Raw genomic sequence first — 21,068 nt, forward strand, 5'->3', positions numbered from 1 at the left:
CAAGGTTTTCTGCATTTCTCACTCCCTAATGACATGAACTGGCAGTTGTGCGGTTTGAAGTAGATCTAAACTGCCCGTCTCTGACGACTTAGCAGAAATCGTATACTTTGGAAAATGTAATGTTGATAATAATCAAAACACGTTTCTCAAGGCTTAATTTTGGAATATTTTATTTCATATTCTCAGAAATAGACGCCTCACAACTGAACTATTTGACTGTCGTGTAGTTGGATTGTGCTTCGGTGTAATTCACAGACTTTGGTGAACACGCGTAGGAAAATGACAAAATGGGTCTTCCCCTTTGATGAATTTCAGGACCTTTTATAGCTTCTTATGTTTAAACTGAACAATATGTACTAAAAATAACAACCTGCCCGTGACTTACAAAATTAAATTCACCCTTGGCAGATAATCCGTCGTTCTTTATGACTCGTAAATTATTGTCGTTTCTTGAAATCAGAACAACACACATGTTAGTATAATAACGTCACTTGAAAGTGTCTAATGCAGGATGCTAATATACATCCCAAACCTAATAGTACGATCACTCGTGAAATATGTATATTGTGTTTTTGAAGTATATATAGACAGAGATTATATTCCATGGCGTCATTTCCCACAGAATTCTGACTACATCAGTAATTTATCGCCATGGACAGGTTGGCTTGTATCGTCAGCGTGTTCATATAAAACCAGCCATTAACTAGTATAATTACCTTGACATTTCAAAAGTCCAAGAGTTGAGCTGATCTGAATATCGTAATTAAAGATTAAGTATGGTTATGTTACTTCGAAACAAAGACCTCAGTACTTACTTTAATTAGGCACTGATAAATGTAGTAATTTGTAGTCATTTTCTAATTAACTCCTGGACGACAAAGGCACGGAATTCTTGGAGGAAAACCGTTTTGGAGAACAAAAGGACTTCACAGACCGACCTTTGTTCTTGTTGGAAAGTCTCTGAACCGTAAGCGTTAGAATAGGGGATATAGTTCAGCTTTTATCATGTGAGTGAGTGAGTGAGTCAGTTTAGTTTTACGCCGTTTTTAGCAATATTCCAGCAATTTCACAGCGGGTGACACCAGAAATAGGCTTTACACATTGTAGTGAATCGAACCCGGGTATTCGGCGTGACGAGCCAACGCTTGCTCTAGGCTACCCCACCGTCCCTTCATCATATGAAGTCAGTTGTATAAACGTTCACACGAGGAGAGTGAGTTAGTGAGAGAGTGAGTGATTGCTTTGGTGAACCCACGAGAACAGGTTTGGTGGTGGCAAACCTGGAAATAATCCGGGATCTGAACACAAGATCATGACTTCCGCTACACTTCAGGGATGAAACTCTGAACAAAACCCGTGAAGATCCGGATTAGAATGGGTCTTCAGCAACCCGTGCTTGTCGTAAGAGGCGACTAACGGGATGGGGCGGTCAGGCTCGCTGACTTGGTTGGCACATGCCATCGTATCCCATTTGCGTAGATCGATGCTCATGCTGCTGATCACAGGATTTTCTGGTCCAGACTCGATTATTTACGGACCGCCGCCATATAACTGGAATATTGCTGAGTGCGGCGTTAAACCACAAATAAAACAAAACTCTACACAACGGCCACGGAGAAGGATCCGAACCGCGGACGTTCCGCTCTCAAGGCAGACACTTTATCCATAACACCACGGAGATAGTCCAGAAACTTTGAAATAATCAGAAGCAATATTATTATATTCACCGGTATTGACCACAACAACACCGAATCTGTTACTTAAAACATAGTGACTGAGTATTGTTTTAACGCTGCTTTTAGCAATATTCCTGCAATATCATGGCGGGGGACTCAACGTACCAATGTCCGGAATCGAACCCGGGTTTTCGGCGTGACGAGTGGACGCTTTAACCACTAGGCTACCCAACCGCCCTCTTCAAACATAGCCGCACTGCACTGTGAAAAGAGCTACGGACACTGGTCACAGTCCGAATACAGACTTGACGAAATAGAAACATTGCTGAAAGTCCATGTTTGAGTTCAGTGACCTTGAGGGAAATCGTAGAACCGATGAAACGTTTTACAAACCCGACCTGAAACACCATCATCACTTAATTATCACTTGTGCTGGTTTTAAATGAAGTTATATCAGTTAATAAAACAGTGGCTGCTGCTTGTTGGAGAAGACATAACACTCATTCTCAGTTAACTGGGACCATTGCTGTCGCCGACTTTTGGGCTGTCAGTGATTTCAAATTTGATATTAAATCGAGCTGTATCTGTGCAGATATTGTAAATAATATGGTATCAAACTTCAAAAAGATTGCACCAAGTCATATTGCAGTGTGTGGGGGTGGTGGTGGGGGTGGTGGTGGGGGTGGTGGTGGGGGTTAGCCTAGTGGTTAAAGCGTTGGCTCGTCACGCCGAAGACCTGGGTTCGAATCCCCACATGGGTACAATGTGTGAAGCCCATTTCTGGTGTCCCCCGCCGTGATGTTGCTGGAATATTGCTAAAAGCGGCGTAAAACCAAATTCAGTCAGTCAGTACCGCCATATGTGGAAACTTGGAAAGTTTCGCGAAACTATTGTGTTTTGTTGTCTTGTATTGCCGTAATATCAACAATGTGAATCAAACTTTGACATGTGAATGTAGGTTTAGGTAGTTATCGCTCTTTATATATAAGTAACGTAAATTACATTGCGGTAACGTATATTACGTCAATGAATGCTTAACAATGTTAGTTTTCTATGCACGATATTTTCAATTCTTTTAGTGTTAGGAAATGTAATTAGGCATCTAAATATTCCATTTGTTGAATGAATTGTGATAGGGTTATATTATTGAATGTTGAAATAAACCTCTAATTGATGAGATGTAAATCAACAAAAGTATGAAGCAGTTTCAGATTGTATCAATATGTTTGAGTTTTACTTGAAATTCTTGTGTGAAGGCTCTCCACTATACCCTGGATGCATCCACGGCTTAGCCCGATGATTTTATTACCTCCCTTTGCTGGCTTTTTATTCAATCAGGTGTCTACGCTGGGAAGTTGAGCGAACCAATCACAACTCACTTTCGCTTCTTAAATTATCTAACCGTTTAAACTTGGCAAAACAATTGATGCAGAGGTACTCTGAAAGAGGTAGAAGGAGTTCTCTCATACACTTTTTTAAAGTTTCAGATCTCTCAATTTGTCTGTATGATTTCCCCAAAAATCTGAGTGGCACTGCAAACAAACCTTCGCGACTGCGACCGCTATCTTTGTTGACACTGACAAGCACGGATGTAACGGCGGCTTAGCTGATTGGCTACTGTGAGAATGCGGAGCCAGCAAAGGGAGGTAATATAATGGATGCATCTTGGGTATAGTGGCGAGTGATCGTAACGTATACCCTGGAGATTATCGAGGATGGTGTGAAGGGGGTTGTGGCTGAAATAATCCATCGAAATTATTGATTAATTCAATTGTGTGCATTCACGAGTGTTGGTAAGGACATAATTATCGTAACGTAAATTACTTCATTACCCCCGAGATATTCAGGCGTTTCCACAATGGTTGAATTACTATGATAAAAACGTTGTCATACCATTGATAAAACATATGTAACAGTAAAAGTGTTGTCATACCATTGATGAAACATATGTAACAGTAAAAACGTTGTCATACCATTGATGAAACATATGTAACAGTAAAAACGTTGTCATACCATTGATGAAACATATAAAACAGTAAAAACGTTGTAATACCATTGATGAAACATATGAAACAGTAAAAATGTTGTAATACCATTGATGAAACATATGAAACAGTAAAAATGTTGTCATACCATTGATGAAACATATGAAACAGTAAAAATGTTGTCATACCATTGATGAAACATATGAAACAGTAACAATGTTGTCATACCATTGATGAAACATATGAAACAGTAAAAATGTTGTAATACCATTGATGAAACATATGAAACATATGTCATACCCATTGAAACAGTAAAAAATGTTGTAGCCACCATTGATGAAACATATGTAACAGTAACAATGTTGTCATACCATTGATAAACATATGATGAAACAGTAAAACGTTGTCATACCATTGATGAAACATATGTAACAGTAAAAATGTTGTCATACCATTGATGAAACATATGTAACAGTAAAACGTTGTCATACCATTGATGAAACATATGAAACAGTAACAATGTTGTAATACCATTGATGAAACATATGTAACAGTGAAAATGTTGTCATACCATTGATGAAACATATGTAACAGTAAAAACGTTGTCATACCATTGATGAAACATATGTAACAGTAAAAACGTTGTCATACCATTGATGAAACATATGTAACAGTAAAAATGTTGTCATACCATTGATGAAACATATGTAACAGTAAAAACGTTGTCATACCATTGATGAAACATATGTAACAGTAACAGTTAAAATGTTGTAATACCATTGATGAAACATATGTAACAGTCATACCTTTGATGAAACATGTAACAGTTAAAATGTTGTAATACCATGATGAAACATATGTAACAGTAAAAAACATTGATGAAACATATGTAATACCATTGATGAAACATATGTAACAGTAAAAATGTTGTAATACCATTGATATGAAACAGTAAAATGTTGTCATACCATTGATGAAACATATGAAACAGTAACAATGTTGTAATACATTGATGAAACATATGTAACAGTAAAAATGTTGTCATACCATTGATGAAACATATGTAACAGTAAAAATGTTGTCATACCATTGATGAAACATATGTAACAGTAAAAACGTTGTCATACCATTGATGAAACATATGTAACAGTATACATTGAAAACATATGTTGTCATACCATTGATGAAACATATGTAACATTGATGAAACATAAAAGTAAAAACGTTGTCATACCATTGATGAAACATATGAAACATAACGTTGTATACCATTGATAAAAACGTTGTCATACCATTGATGAAACATATGTAACAGTAAAAACGTTGTCATACCATTGATGAAACATATGTAACAGTGAAAACGTTGTAATACCATTGATGAAACATATGTAACAGTAAAAACGTTCTAATACCATTGATGAAACATATGAAACAGTAAAAATGTTGCCATACCATTAATGAAACATATGAAACAGTACAAATGTTGTAATACCATTGATGAAACATATGAAACAGTAAAAATGTTGTAATACCATTGATGAAACATATGAAACAGTAAAAATGTTGTAATACCATTGATGAAACATATGTAACAGTAAAAACGTTGTAATACCATTGATGAAACATATGTAACAGTAAAAATGTTGTAATACCATTGATGAAACACATGTAACAGTAAAAATGTTGTAATACCATTGATGAAACATATGTAACAGTTAAAATGTTGTAATACCATTGATGAAACATATGTAACCAGTAAAAATGTTGTAATACCATTGATGAAACGTATCTAACAATGTCAAGTGGATTTCATTTCAGATACAATGGCTAAAACTGCTGCCCAACAGTAACATGATTGTAGAGATAGAAAAAGCAAAAATGGGAGTAGCATACATTTGTATCTCAAAATGGAGATATAGTTGTGATGGTTGACGATTATGTGTCGTTTTCATTAAAAGCAAATTGTTACAGACTGATTATAAGTTTTATTGCTGAAATAAAGTTTAATTGTTATCAAAAGTGGATGTCATTATTGAAATATATTAACAGTAGTAATTTACGTTACAGACGAATAATATCATTTTCCTGAACAACCAACAGAAATATTTGTACTATTGTCCATTGTTTGTCATCGACCAGCTTTGCAGTTTCGCACTCGGGCAGAAAACTATCAACTGATATTTCCATTTGTGATTAGTGTTGTTGGTTAAATCTTTTACTGATTTCATTAAACAGCTAAATAAGCAGTTCACACTGTTAATAACTCTATTTATTTATATATTAAATTTAAAGCAAATTAATTCTCTTCCATAGTTCGATGGATTTATGTACAATTTTGATCTACGAACTCCTGAGCATATCACGCAATTCAATTGGAATGAAAAGATCGTAAGCATATAGGGCTACTGTAACGTAAAATACAACACGGAATTGGTGGTCATATATTTGTGGACACACAGTGAGAAATCTGGTCGTGCCTGAGTGTGAATATTTTGCAGAAAATTAGTTCAGACATGGTACTAACTAGCCTCCGTGATGTGGTTAGAGCGTCCGCCCGGAGAGCGGAAGGTCGCGGGTTCGATCCCCGACCGCGTCATACCAAAAGACGTTAAAATATGGCACTTGTTGGTCCCTGCCTGGCGCTCGGCATTAATGGGTACAACAAGGACTGGTCGGCTCGGAGTCAGTATAATGTGTCTGAGTGGGGTATTCATGCTTCACTGCGGCATGGTATCTCAGTGGGCTAGCACTATAATACCAGCTGAAGTCTGGGCTAGTACAAGCAGCCGCATAACACATACACACACATGCACGTCGTCATATGAGCGAAATATTCTCAAGCACGACGGTAAACCCAATTTCGCCTCACCCCACCTCACTAACTGAAAATATGACAGCGTAGCGGATTTTATTGACTTCATGTTTTCACAGTTGTAGACCCCCATGGTCCCAGTTAACTGAGAATGAGACAATGTCGACACCACCCATGCCTAAATGTCGTCATCATGTGTTTGAAACGACAGACGTAACATAGATTAGCAATACTACGGTAATGGTGGTTGACATTTCAACAAAAATATGCTAATTGCTGACTGTTTAGATTTAGTTAAGAGTGGACGACTCCAGAAGACGACTCCGACAAGATCAGGGACCGAAGCAAGACCACAACATGAATCCTCCCGTGGTTGCCTCCATGTCTCTCGTGGTCCTGATGCTGCTAACTTACACGGGTAAGAACGTTCAGTAGCTTTACAGCATGACTTGTCTTATAAGGTTACTTTCCACGCTTAGATATAACAACTTTCTGCAGAAAGTGTGCTTTAGCACGCAGTACTCCCCAGACTAACGCTTAGACAACATAAATTTGATAGAAACAAACAATTTATCAAAAATTGAAAAGGAGCCCAGAGAGAACCGACATTCAGATTATTGCGGTTCACGGACTGTGAGACAGACTAAGTACTCCAAAAAGTTAACGCGTACGTTTTCGAATGCAAAAAAGTTGGACAATTCGTACAACCAGAAATTATTGAGAATTTAAGATTGAATTTTTTTTTATTTTTAAATATATTAAATGTGAATATTAGCAGAACATAACTCCAGATTCAAAGACAGGTGAACAGTTAGTATTTTGTCAAGTCGCCATGGGCAACAATGCAGGCTTCAATGCGGCGGGGCATACTACTGATCAAAGAATGTAGAAAGTCGTGGTCCATGCTGTCCCAATATCGGATCACCTCTTCTTTCATTAGAGCAATATTTGTCAGATTTTTCTTATTGACACTTTCCTTTTAATTTTCTATTGGATTTAGGTCAGGGCTAAGCTTGGCCAATCTAATAATGTCATATTTTGGGTCTGAAACCAGGCCTGTGAATGCTTTGAACGATGTTTTGGGTCGTTGTCCTACTGGAAAATCCAAACATTTCCATAGAACACGTGCGCAGATGAAAGTAAATGTCCCTCGAGAATATCTGTGTACCGCTCACTGTTCATATGCCCTTCAAATACACAGAGGGGCGTTGCCCCTTACACAGATATGCCACCCCACACGTTAAATTTCGGACTGTACTTTGGGCTCTGATACAAAGGTTTTTCAGTTTGTTTGGTCCAGAATTTCAGTGTATTAGGAAACAGCCACACAGAACTTTCATCAGAGAAAATCACATTGTCCCAGTTATAATTTCTATGCTGTAAGCACCAGTTCAACCTCGCTCCGTTTGTTCAGGTTTCATGATCGGTGATTGAATTCCTTGACTTTTCTGCCAACCCATTGCATGCAGCTCAGTTCTAATTGTCTCCTTACAGACAGCCACAGTTCCTCTATCAATCATATCCAGCCTTAAGTTTTCTAAACTCCTTCGTTTGTTTTTAGAAACGAGAATACCAAGCCGCCTCCTGTCACCGACAGTCAATGTTCTGGGCCTACCTGCGCCTCCCTGGTGCTCAATGCCATATCCATTTGCAATATTTTTCAAAACACGATAAACAGTGGACAAAGGGATGCCTGTTCTACTTGAAATCACTTTAGCTGATCTGATGTCCTTGTTATAATACTCTAAAATCAACTTCCCCTTCTCTAAATCATCCATACTGAGGATCACTGAAAATGTCGTCTGCTAGCAAGTGAACAAAGGGGATAACTCTTCACAAACTAATGAAAAAGGATTAACTGAGTTGTCTCTCTTGAATGAAACCAAGCACTTGATTGCTGGTCAAGGTTGTTTATACTAGAAATCCAATTAAACATATTCCTAAAATTCTCAATAATTGCTGGTCATACTATAAAACATCTGTATTCGTGTAGTGTTGCTGTAAAACTGGAATTGCCTTATATAAAATAATGGTCTTGAAGAAGGACTGAACCAATTTGTGCAGAAAATCATTTTACATAATTTATTGATCCAGTATTGATAAATAACACGTGACCATTGATTGTGATAAATGTTGAAAATTCTATCAATGGCAAATAAAAACACGAATTTGCAACTTATAGTTTTCAACTCAAGACAAATTCAAAATGTCGTACACCCGTAGTCAGATTCTTTTCAAAACCCATTAACACTACGAATCAAATGTGGATATGGTCGTCGCGGTTTGGTTACCTTGTTCCAAATCCTAATGACCTTGGCATATTATTACAGGCACCGCTCAAATTCTTTGTATCAATAGTTTTGTGTTTATTCATACTAGCATTTTGAATGTCAAGATTAACGCTTTTGGGGTGAGTTGGTGAGTAGGTATTGGTTTACAAAAAAGTCAGTAATACTCCCGCTACCTTACCGCCTATACAGGTGAGGTGAGGTGAAATTGGGTTTAACGTCGTGCTTGAGAATATTTCGCTCATATGACGACGTGCATGCGTGTGTATGTGTATGTGCGGCTGCTTGTACTAGCCCAGACTGAAGCTGGTTTTATAGTGCTAGCCCACTAAGATACCATGCCGCAGTGAAGCATGAATACCCCACTCAGACACATTATACTGACTCCGAGCCGACCAGTCTTTGTTGTACCCATAAATGCCTAGCGCCAGGCAGGGACCAACAAGAACCACATTTTAACGTCTTTTGGTATGACGCGGCCGGGGATCGAACCCGCGACCTTCCGCACTCCGGGCGGACGCTCTAACCACTACACCACGAAGGCGGTCACCGCCTATACAGGGGCGGTGGGGTAGGTTGGTGGTTGAAGCATTCGCCGTCACCTCGAAGACCCGGGTTCGATTCCCCACATGGGTACAATGTGTGAAGCCCATTTCTGGTTTTAGCACCATTCGAGTAATAACAGGTAGGGGGATACCACCAAAGGGGCTTCACGCATTGAACCCTTGTGGACTCAAAAGATGAAGACGTACATTGTGTCTCCTTTGGGAGTTTTTTACTGATACCAAATGCATCCGACTACACTCCCTGAGGTGAGTGAGAGAGTTGGGTTTTAACCAATATTCCAGCAATATCACGGCGGGGGACATCAGAAACGGGCTTCACATATTGTACCCGTTTGGGGAATCGAACCCGTGCCTTGGGCGTGACGAGCGGACGCTGTAACCACTAGGCTACCCCACCGCCCCTCACTCTCTGGAGGCGATTTCCAAAGTTTGACACCAGAAACTACGTAAACACGTTTTGAAATGTAAAGTTATCTCACCGTCATTGTTATTAGAAACACTTCTAATAGCAATCATAAATATCTCGAAACGTTTTTTTAAATCTGTCTCCCACATTCTTGTGATTGACATAGCCTGCTTTCTGTTTTCGAACATTGACATATAACAATGGATTTGTCTCGTGGAAGGCAACAAGTGATAGAGACGAGACAGCTGTCAATCACATGCAATCGACAAGGCTTCAAATGTCAGTATCGCCAATGACTGTTATTATCGCATCATGTTTCAGGCATTTATATGAATGCCTCTGGTGGTTAATGGCTGATACGTTCGTAATTGCACAATTTTCTGAAGGATTCTTCAGTTGTATACCGTGGTACATTGTCGCCTATGAATGTCTGCGTCATGGAACGAATGACTCAGCTGTCGTTAGAGCCTATTTTGTAAAGGGTGCATATTTTGCGAATAATGTTTAATTTAAGGAAAATATAAATAACGGAACGTTAAGAATTAATTTTGTAACTGCAATTGCTGAATATACTAATTACAGATAGGACTATCAATCACTGAAGAAACAAAACAGTTCCATAACGTACTGACTGACTGACTGAGTTTGGTTTTACGCCGCTTTTAGCAATATTCCAGCAACATCACGGCGGGGGACACCAGAAATGGGCTTCACACATTGTACCCATGTGGGGATTCGAATTTTCAACCGATGGAATCTTTATGGGCTTTGTGTATTTGTAGTCTTCGGCGTGATTGGTTGTCTTCGAGCCAACGCTTTAACGCTTTTACTCCAGGCTACCCCACCGCCCTCCATAACGTACACCATAACTAACCACACAACGAAGACTCGGTCATAATATTATATTTGTTTGTAGTCTAACGTTGCACTTCACAATATTCCAGCTATATGATACGGTCTCTAAATAATCTAGTCTGGACCAGACAATCCAGTGATTGATATCCTGAGCATCGATCTACGCATCTGGGATGATGACATGATCACAAAAAAGGTCGAAGAATATCACGACAAGCAGATCAACTCTAACCCGTATCATATGTGATATTGTAATATTGTGAGAGTTTGATATGCGTTTAGGCTACATTAACTTATTTTCCAGCACAATCCACACGGCAACATAAAGAGCTGATACGCATTATGCCAATAAAATGAGATGGAAACTCAGATCCACGGCTTGAACATCGAACGCAATGTGCATTAAACTAAGCGTACAAAATATTGTCAGAAATGATTCTGAGAACCCAATGGAATACAAGATACCAGGCACAAACTATCAGACGCATTACACGTGCTACTGAATTGTGTTGTAGAAAACGATGGTATAGTTCCACGTCGTCATTGTCAGGAACATTAACAGTCTGTCTACCTGTTCTAGTGTCGGGATCGTACATCAACACTGTGGTGGTGGAGGAAGACAAGTCTGTGAGAGAAGCAAACAGAGAGTGAGTATTCTATACTGGCTGCCGAACAGTTATCGCCATTACATCAGTATCATGCGTGCGCAGTTCCGGTCAATTACAATTCCGGTATTTTTCCCCACGGTGTTTGACAACAATAAAGGACAGCAAAAGAAAACACTTCAGGGTAGGTAACGTAAGAGAAAAACTAAAGATAAAGTAGTGAACACTATAAATAATAGCAAATTCAAGTCCACAGTTCATTAATTGTTTTATTCCCTATCAATCTACTTTTAAAAAAACACTCAACTAGTCACACAATCCGGTTTACGAAGTTACTTTATGATATAAATATATATCATTTCACGAAAGACACGAGAAATTCTGAAATGGCGATAACTATTACAGTTAGTTGTGAGAAAACACCTATTTGTACTGCCATGATTCCCTTCCACCTCGTTATATAAAAACAGCGGCAGTGAACAGTCTGGACAGATGGGCGACATGAGCTAATACAGTTTCATAATTAATTCTGTTTCAATTTAACGAACGCCGGAGTAATTTTAGAAATACCGCTAAAATATGGCGATAACTGTTCGGCAGCCAGTACAGGTTATAATTGTCAACTGTATTCTGATAGTCAACGCCAAGTAGGGTGTCACAGTTTATTCACCGTACCTACAGCTCTTTTCAAAGCTTCCAAGCTTCAATAATACTCAGGCGTTCCAGATTTAGATGCTTGCTGTGAATGGTGAGTGAGTGAGTTTAGTTTTACGCCGCACTCAGCAATATTCCAGCTATATGGCGGCGGTCTGTTAATAATCGAGTTTGGACCAGACAATCCAGTGATCAACAGCATGAACATCGATCTGCGCAATTGGGAACCGATGACATGTATCAACCAAGTCAGCGAGCCTGTCCCCCCGATCCCGTTAGTCGCCTCTTACGACAAGCATCGTCGCCTTTTGTGGCAAGCAAGGGTTGCTGAAGACCTATTCTACCCCGGATCTTCACGGGTCCCATGGTGAGAACTATCATTGTGTACTAGACATTTGTCACCAAACCAAACCTTGATATTCAGCATGAACAAAATGTTTCACACGGCAGTCCTTAATGCTCCGTTAGGCAACTATTCATGACCTAGGTCATGCTTACAATGTGAGAACAATTTCCTGATGAATATACGTTTTATGTAGATACATTGGCAATTGACCTAACTGCTTGTTAAATCATCCAAATGATGCCAAATGATGCCAAATGATGCCATTATCAACAAACACTTACTACGGTATTTGTCTACAGTCGACAGGACTTAAATGTGACCTTTGCAGCATTAAGATACTGGTCCAGTAACATCACCGACATTGAATACAAACACGGGAGAGCTCATGAACAGTTGGTTTAAAGGTTTAAACATGTGATGGTTTTCCACTTATCAAATAAGTATAATTTAATAATTTAATAAATATAATTTTTTTGCAGTTATCGTTAACATGAAGTTCTGTCTGTAGAAAATACAACTGTGCTATACTGCCGACCAAAAGAATGAGTGAATGAGTGATATTTTACGCCGCTGTAAGCAATATTCCACCAGATTTACAGTCTGGGTGAGTGAATGAGTGAGTGAGTGAGCTTAGTTTTAACGCCATACTCAGCAATATTCCAGCTATATGGTGGAGATCTGTAAATAATCGAGTCTGGACCTGATTCACACCAGGGACACCAGAAATGTATTGTATCACATATTGTATCCATGTGGGGAATCGAACCCGGGTCTTCGGCGTGACGAACAAACGCTTTAACCACCAGGCTACCCCACCGCCCCTCGGACCCAAAGAGTGTATACACCCATGTTTGATGGTAGCTTCAAATGAACAAAATCGATAATGTAATTTTTCATTGTTTCATCCTTATCATATATTCATGATAAATGCACTTTTTGTCAAAGTGGCCACAGTACGTTGAGTACTTTTGGGTGTCCAGAATTAAATTGTGACGTGTTTAATGTATTTTAAATAACTTAGTGGAGCAGGTATCATCACGATCAGTTTGAGCTGGTTCACAGACATTGGACAAGTAACTTGGAGTTTTGATAACGTTAATAATTTTGGGGTCAATTCCTGTTATGAAGACTTAGTGAAAGAGTGAAATGTGACTCTATCATCTGAAGCAACTCGTAATGCAGAGTAGCGTCCCTTAGACGTGAGCGAAATTCATGATCTGGAGTTCGAATGCCACACCCGCCCTCCGATCCACGTGTGTTACAGTGCAATGATTTACCTACGTTGAAATTTCAACATAATAGTGATACAGATTCGTATAAAAAAAGACAAAACAAAAACAATCAAATGTTTATTTAACGCCGCATTCAGCAACTTTTGAGTAATATGGCGGCGGTCCGTAAATAATCGAGTCTGGGACAGATAATCCAATGATCAACAACATGAACAACGTCATCAGTAAGTAAGGTAGTTAAATGTCGATGTGGTATACTTACAGGGTCAAGAAGAAACACGTGACCCGATCCAACGACTGCCGGGATTTCGGGGACGACTGTGGTTGGTTCAGCGGCTGTTGTGAGGGCATGACTTGTCAGTATGATTCGTGGACTTCCGGTCTTTGTTGGTATGAGTGGTAGGGGTGCGCGTAGGACCTGACAAAACTGTCGATGTATCCTAGCAGGCGTATGGCTATCAGCAACTGCAATTTCTGTATTCTTTTCACTATATTTATTGATAAAGATGAATACAATGAGTTGTTTTTTTGTTTTTTTTGTGGGAAGTGGGGCTTACCTGTGCTTCTTTGGTCGGCTGGAAGCAATGACCAAACACGATTATTGGTAATAATATAACAGAATTAAAATGAGAATGTGCAGTAGAAGTGGTCCCCAGTAACCTACCTGGTCGTCCGATAAATGAATCGTAAGGACTTGATTGCTACCCATAATATCAATCGGGGCGGTGGGGTAGCCTAATGGAAGCGTTCGCTCGTCACGCCGAAGACCCGGGTTTGATTCCCCACATGGGTACAATATGTGAAGTCCATTTCTGGTGTCCCCCGCCGTGATATTGCTGGAATATTGCTAAAGGCGGCGTAACTCACTCACTCACTCATAATATCAGTCACTGGTTTATCTGGACCAGGCTAAATGATGCCCACCCAGCCTTGATGTAGATAGAATTAGTGACAAAGGTACAATCAAGCAATGCTAGAATAATCAAATAAAAGAACAAAATTCACTGAGATAAAAAAAGTATGCGTATTTTCATGCTGCATAAAATTGAAACAGACTGAGTTTGGTTTTACGCCGCTTTTAGCAATATTCCAGCAACATCACGGCGGGGGACACCAGAAATGGGCTTCACACATTGTACCCATGTGGGGATTCGAACCCGGGTCTATGGCGTGACGAGCCAACGCTTTAACCACTAGGCTACCCCACCGCCCCAATTGAAACAGAATAGCAATGGTCACTTGATGGTGATAAGCAGAATGAAGCGGGTATTGTCGTGTTCAGTTCTACTTGGTTCATATATACTGGACATTCAGTCTAATAACGTTTGATAGCGTGGACATATTATTACACATTCACTTGCAATATATCAGTATACTGGATGCTGTGTAAAAAGTTAAACGTTCTTTTAAAAAGTGTTTCCGGTTACCTACTTGGGCCGAAAATACATGTTCCAAAACGAGTATATTGCTTGTGTAAGGCCTCACACGTAACTGTGTTACTATGGATAAGTGGCCTGGTGAGTTTGGTTTTAAGCCGCTTTTGGCAATATTCCAGCAATATTATGGCGGGGAAAGCAAGAAATGGGCTTTACACATTGTTTCCATGTGGCGTGACCAGCGAACGCTTTAGCCACGGGGCTGCCATACCATACGTCACCAAAGAAGACGAAAGGGGTGGATTCGTGCGAAACAGATAGTCCCGAATATAAAACACTTTATATATGAACTTTCATGAGGTGCAAGGGACCTATCGCTTCTGGACTAGGATACCTCTGTTAGGCGGTGAACAGGACAGGGTAATGCTGGTATCAGGAAGTCCACAAGGATGAATGGACAGCTTAATAATTTCCTCAAAACCGGATGTTAATGTTACATTGGTTCCCTGGCATTGTGAAATAATTAAAGGTCACAGTCAACTCTGTGTGTCAAAGTGGTTTTACGCTGCTTTTAGCCATATACCAGCAATATGAGGGTGTGGAACCCCCACAATGGCCCCTCACATATTGTAACCATGAGGAAATCATTCTGTTATTGATAACAAGAATTCAGGAAACAACAATCGTTATGTATTCCATTGTATCAAATACCAAATCGTTTATGTGTCCTTTAGAATGCTTAAAAACTTAACACCTCAGCGTCATCGGAATGCGTGGCATTTCGCACCAATGCCTTCTATGCATGTTCCTTTGTTGACACAAAACATACCATCCATAAATACATTCTGTGGTTAAAACCATTGCATTTGTCATTCATCAGATGTTATCTGTGCATTATTTGACGTGCATGTTGAAATACTGAAAATTAAACACTCGATAGGAAGACATAGGGAGAAAACTGTCGCTCCAATTTGACAGCTATGTCTGGCAATACCAGTTGCACTTCCGGTGACCTTCGCAACACCCATAGCGAGGCTGTGGTACAATGGCTTCAGTAGAATGCATGCGGTAGTTAGCGTGGCAGGGAGTCGATTGCATCGATAATATTCGAGTAATTTAATATCAGCTAATTGTGAGAACTACGAGTATATAAGAGGGTCACATGAGAATTCAGATATCCGAAAGACCAGAACTGACCCTACTCGTGAAAGGACACAGACACAGAAGATGGCCAAGTTCGTTGCGATTGTTGCTGTCGTAGTTTTGATGGTGTTGTTGATAGATGCAAAAGGTAAGTATTTTCTAATAGTGTATATACCATATATGTCTCGTGGAGATTCACGGTAAGAATTGGTCCCCATCAATCTTTGATGGTAAGAGACGACATAATGGGTCGGATGGTCATTCTCGGTCCATTTTTTTATTGCGTTGTCCAGATTCGATTTTATAAAGAGCGAAGTTATTTTTCGGGAATTTTGCATTAGAAATTAGGATTTCGGCATTAAAATAACAAAGACACCTTATCATATTTGGACACTTCATAACATAGCGAGACATATGTTGTTTATCATTCTTTGTCATCAGTGATCACGAAAATGATTTGATATTTTTCATTGATCTTTTACCTGCAGGATTATGGTATTTTTCTATAGGAATGTCAGCAGGAATATGTTCTTGAATTGTTTATATATTGTTAAAAAAAATAGAGGAGCTTCATTTTCAATTTACGATTGAGATATGTCGGAGTTAATCAATGTCGATATGATAATAATGAATGTTTTGAGAGTGCATCCCCACTTGTACTTCCTTAGACCATAGTTGTTTGTACAGTAATCGCTCTAGAAAGATGATTGGTGTATAACGTGAAATTCGCATGTGTGCGGTTTTCATTTTCAAACAAAACAAAAACGGCTAGTAGCAAACACTAACAACTGTGGGATGTAATATGATTTTCAAAATAAATGGTCTACAGTGATTTATCGACCTTCTTGAAAACCGTCAAAATCAAGAATGACACCCCATGCACGTGTATGGGGCTACTGCGTTGTGCACGTGCATCCCATGCGTTGTGTTTAGGGGTGGTGATGTAAAGGATCAAAACCGACTCAGATTTTGTTTGAAAATGTAAGCCTGCGGCATAGGGAAGTTGGGGAGGGACGAGAGGCCAAAGGCTTACTTTTTCAAACCAACCCGCCTCCGAGGTTTTGGTCCAACTTATGAACCGACCGAAGATATACTTTAGATATAATTTTAATATTTGGTATTTACCGTTGAAATCAACTGAGATGCGACTGGCAGCCGACACCTTGCCTTGCACGCGCAATGCACGTGCTTTGCGCTACCCGTGTCCTGCCCGTGCGCTGCCCAATCTCTTTCTTCGTAGCCTTGTGGATAAAACCGCCAAGGTAATAAGCGAAGTGTTGCAGGCTCGAAACTAGGCATTGGCACTATATGTATTGGAAGTTTTCAATAATGCGATATTTTACGATCGTATTCAGTGATAGTACGACAAAGTTATATCAATGTTTAAAACAAGTAATAATAAAGTCAAGAGAAAATCCCAGGGATGCGGGCAATTCTGCAGAAAGTCCACCGGATTTCATAGAGAATGCACGGGAAACTGCCGTCCGTAATCCGTTGTCCGTAATCCGTAATTGAGAGATTGATAAAGTAAGAACAGTGTGGCCGGGACTCAGAGAGTAGTCCAGATTATGGAGAAAACCGGTTTACAAACAGTCCGGATTTGACAGATTCCACTATATATGATAATATACACACATCGTATGACTCCGAGTGCATAATATTTGACAATTACAATTATTTACTGTTTAACGAAACAGGTCGTATTTAAGTCGCTGTAGAATGTATCTCAAAAACTGCATATTTCCGTTTGGCATCGAAGCATTATATACACCAATTCTTCAAATACACTCTTCAGAACAATACATATTAGTAGTTATAAAACTACGGTTAAAACAAATCATTCAGTCTTAAAGTAGTTTGAATTACAACGTAAGCATGATTCATTTACTTCCAATCAGTTGAAAAAGCATCGCAAATCGCAAGTACACACGGCCAATTAGCCGCAGCAGTAAGTCGTGTTAGCTGGTTAATAAATACTAAGAGAAAAACGAAAAAAAGAAAAGAAATGAAAACAAAACAAAACAAATCAAACACAACACCCACCCCCACCAAAATACCCCCACCAACACCCAAAAAACCCAAAACAAAACAAAAACAAACACACACACCAAACAAACAAAAAACCAAAAAACACACCCTAACACACACACCCCTATTGTCTGGTGTTCGATAGGCCGTACGTTTTCACGGATAAATGAAAGAACGAAGTGGACAGAACGAGACCTGTTACAATCTAAAACAGGTTACGTTATTGCAATATTGTGAGTGTTTTTGTTTTCCTTTGAAGAGTCCGAGTCCGCCCACCATCGAGCTGCTGCAGCAGAGGTGTCCCGACAGGCCAGATCAGTGTGAGTAGGTGGTTACGGTAGCAGTTGGCGCCTAGCCGCTATCAGTGTGTGTGTGTGTGTGTGTGTGTGTGTGTGTGTGTGTGTGTGTGTGTGTGTGTGTGTGTGTGTGTGTGTGTGTGTGTGTGTGTGTGTGTGTGTGTGTGTGTGTGTGTGTGTGTGTGTGTGTGTGTGTGTGTGTGTGTGTGTGTGTGTGTGTGTGTGTGTGTGTGTGTGTGTGTGTGTGTGTGTGTGTGTGTGTGTGTGTGTGTGTTTAAACAAGACTTCCAGGATGAAATCCACGATCCGAATATGGCTCTTCCAAACTGTCATAATCAGGGTGAATCGGGAATCGAATTTCCTTTTAGCATCTCTAAGGGAAGTAACTCTGGCCAGCCTTGTCCTAAATACTACCTTTTAAGGGCGAAGTTGGGCAATGGGTGGCCTTTACACATGGAGAAGCAGTAAAATCCCCAGCCAGTTATACCTGGACTGACTGAGTATGGTTTTACGCCGTTTTTAGCAATATTCCCGCAAAATCACGGCGGGGGACACCAGAAATGGGCTTCCCAAATTGTACCCATGTGGGGAATCGAACCCGGGCCTTCGGCGTGACGAGCGAACGCTTTAACCACTAGGCTACCCCAGCGCCCCGTTAAACCTGGAAGTGCCCAGGCATGTGTATGTCTCCAAGTCTGTAACAGGTTGGCGTGGTGGGGTAGTCTTGTGGTTTAAGCGTTTGTTCGTCACGCCGAAGACCCGGGTTGGATTTCCCACATAGGTACAATTTGTGGACCACATATCTGGTGTCCCCTGTCGTTATATTGTTGGAATATTGCTTAAACCGTCGTAAAACTGAAACTCACTCACTCACTGTAACAGGCTGGTTATGACCCTGCAACATGCTCGATCACCAGCACTGGACACGTGATCGGACCAGTCCATATTTCATCCCCGTGCAATAAAAATTAGACAAGGAAACAACAAGCATTGGACCCCTAATATTATTAAGTGTTTAATGCATTCAGAACTCATGGACGTATACAAAATGCATCAGGTGTGTATTCCAAAGCTGATTATTCACCATCTGCCTATTACGTGTCAAGAGAAAGTTATTCTTAATTAAAACATATAAACCTCCCGTCTCCACCCTAGCCGGACTAGACCCATGAAGATCCGGGATAGAATAGGTCTTCAGCAACCCATGCTTGCCACAAAAGGGGACTATGCTTGTCGTAAGAGGCGACTAACGTGATCGGGTGGTCAGGCTCGCTGACTTGTTTGACACGTCATCGGTTCCCAATTGCGCAGATCGATGCTGTTGATCACTGGATTGTCTGGTCAGACTCGATCACTGGATGAGTACGGCGTAAAACTAAACTCCTCACTCACTCACTCACTAGCCGGACTACGAGCTGGAATTTCGTGGCTCGATGGTAGGGCAGTCAGTTGGTTTTATGTCCTTCCTATGTCCCTCCTTTCGTCTAATCATTCCATGCCCTTGTCGTGAAAGGCGACCAACGGGATCGGGTGCTCAGGCTCGCTGACTTGGTTGACACGTCATCGTATCCCAATTGAGTAGATCGATGCTCATGATGCTGATCACTGGATTGTTTGTCCAAACTTGATTATTTACAGACCGCCGCCACATTGCTGAGTGAGGCGTTAAACAACCTACTAACCAATCATTCCATCTCTCATATCACTTGCGTTTGTCAAAAAATATGGCGCCCGGTCACAGTTGATGGGAACAAGAAGATAATTGTATTCATTGTACGACATTAATTGTCTTTCAGGTCTGATATCATTGCCCGTGCTATGAAGCGGTCAAACAAGAATAGTGAAGAGTGTGCCGACTTTGGGGAAGAATGCGGGTACTGGACAGGCTGCTGTGAAGGAAAGGGGCTCGAGTGCAAGTCCGACAGCGATAGCTGGTTTAGCAAAGGAACATGCTGGATGAAATTCTAGACATGGTGTCTTCCTAGCTGATCTAAGTTCACGACATCGCGTGATGTCGTAAACCCGGAAGTTGACGTTATGTGGCATCACGTGGTATTGTGTCTACGATCACGCTCCTGTTTACCGTATACTGGCCATATGGGCCCCGTTCGACAAATCGGATTGTTACTCCCATACCTTAACATGGACTTAAACAGTCGTAGCACTACGATCGCTTTGTGGAACTGGGTCCTAGCCAACTGTAGCATTAAGCCTACGGGCGAAAGTTAGTATGTGAATGTACGTTTGTGTTTTGTGACAACATAAAGAAAATACGATTCAATCATAAATCATTTTCTCAGCTAATAAACTTGTGAAACACTCCTCATGTCTTGTCTATTCCTCGCGAGATCGTAATTGTGTTCTCACTGATCTGTTTTGTCGAGCTTTGATGATATGAACCAGTGGTTGACAGAATGAGCACCACGCCACTAACAGGGGGTCACTGGTATTTTCTACTTGTGAAGATGCCATCCTTTGTTTGTACGATTCCGGGCCATGGTAGACGCCATGAAATGTTTATCTGGTATGCTGGTGCCAATAAGTCTATGTACGTTTCTACTTTCTTTACAAAGAAGAAAACATGAATGAACTACCTTCTAGATTATGAACACCGATTGTCAATCTCAATCTCATTTACAACCAGAGAAATTCCGACTTCTGCAACCCACACTTGTCGTAAGAGGCGATTAACGTGATCGGGTCAGGCTCGATTACATGGTTGATGCATGTCATCGTATCCCATTTGCGCTGTGTTACAACATTGGCCAATGTCCATAGATTCCAGAAATAAAGAACACGT

This window comes from Haliotis rubra, unplaced genomic scaffold, assembly GCF_003918875.1.
Source record: "Haliotis rubra isolate DU_JTF1 unplaced genomic scaffold, ASM391887v1 Scf1623, whole genome shotgun sequence".
Lineage (NCBI taxonomy): Eukaryota > Metazoa > Mollusca > Gastropoda > Lepetellida > Haliotidae > Haliotis > Haliotis rubra.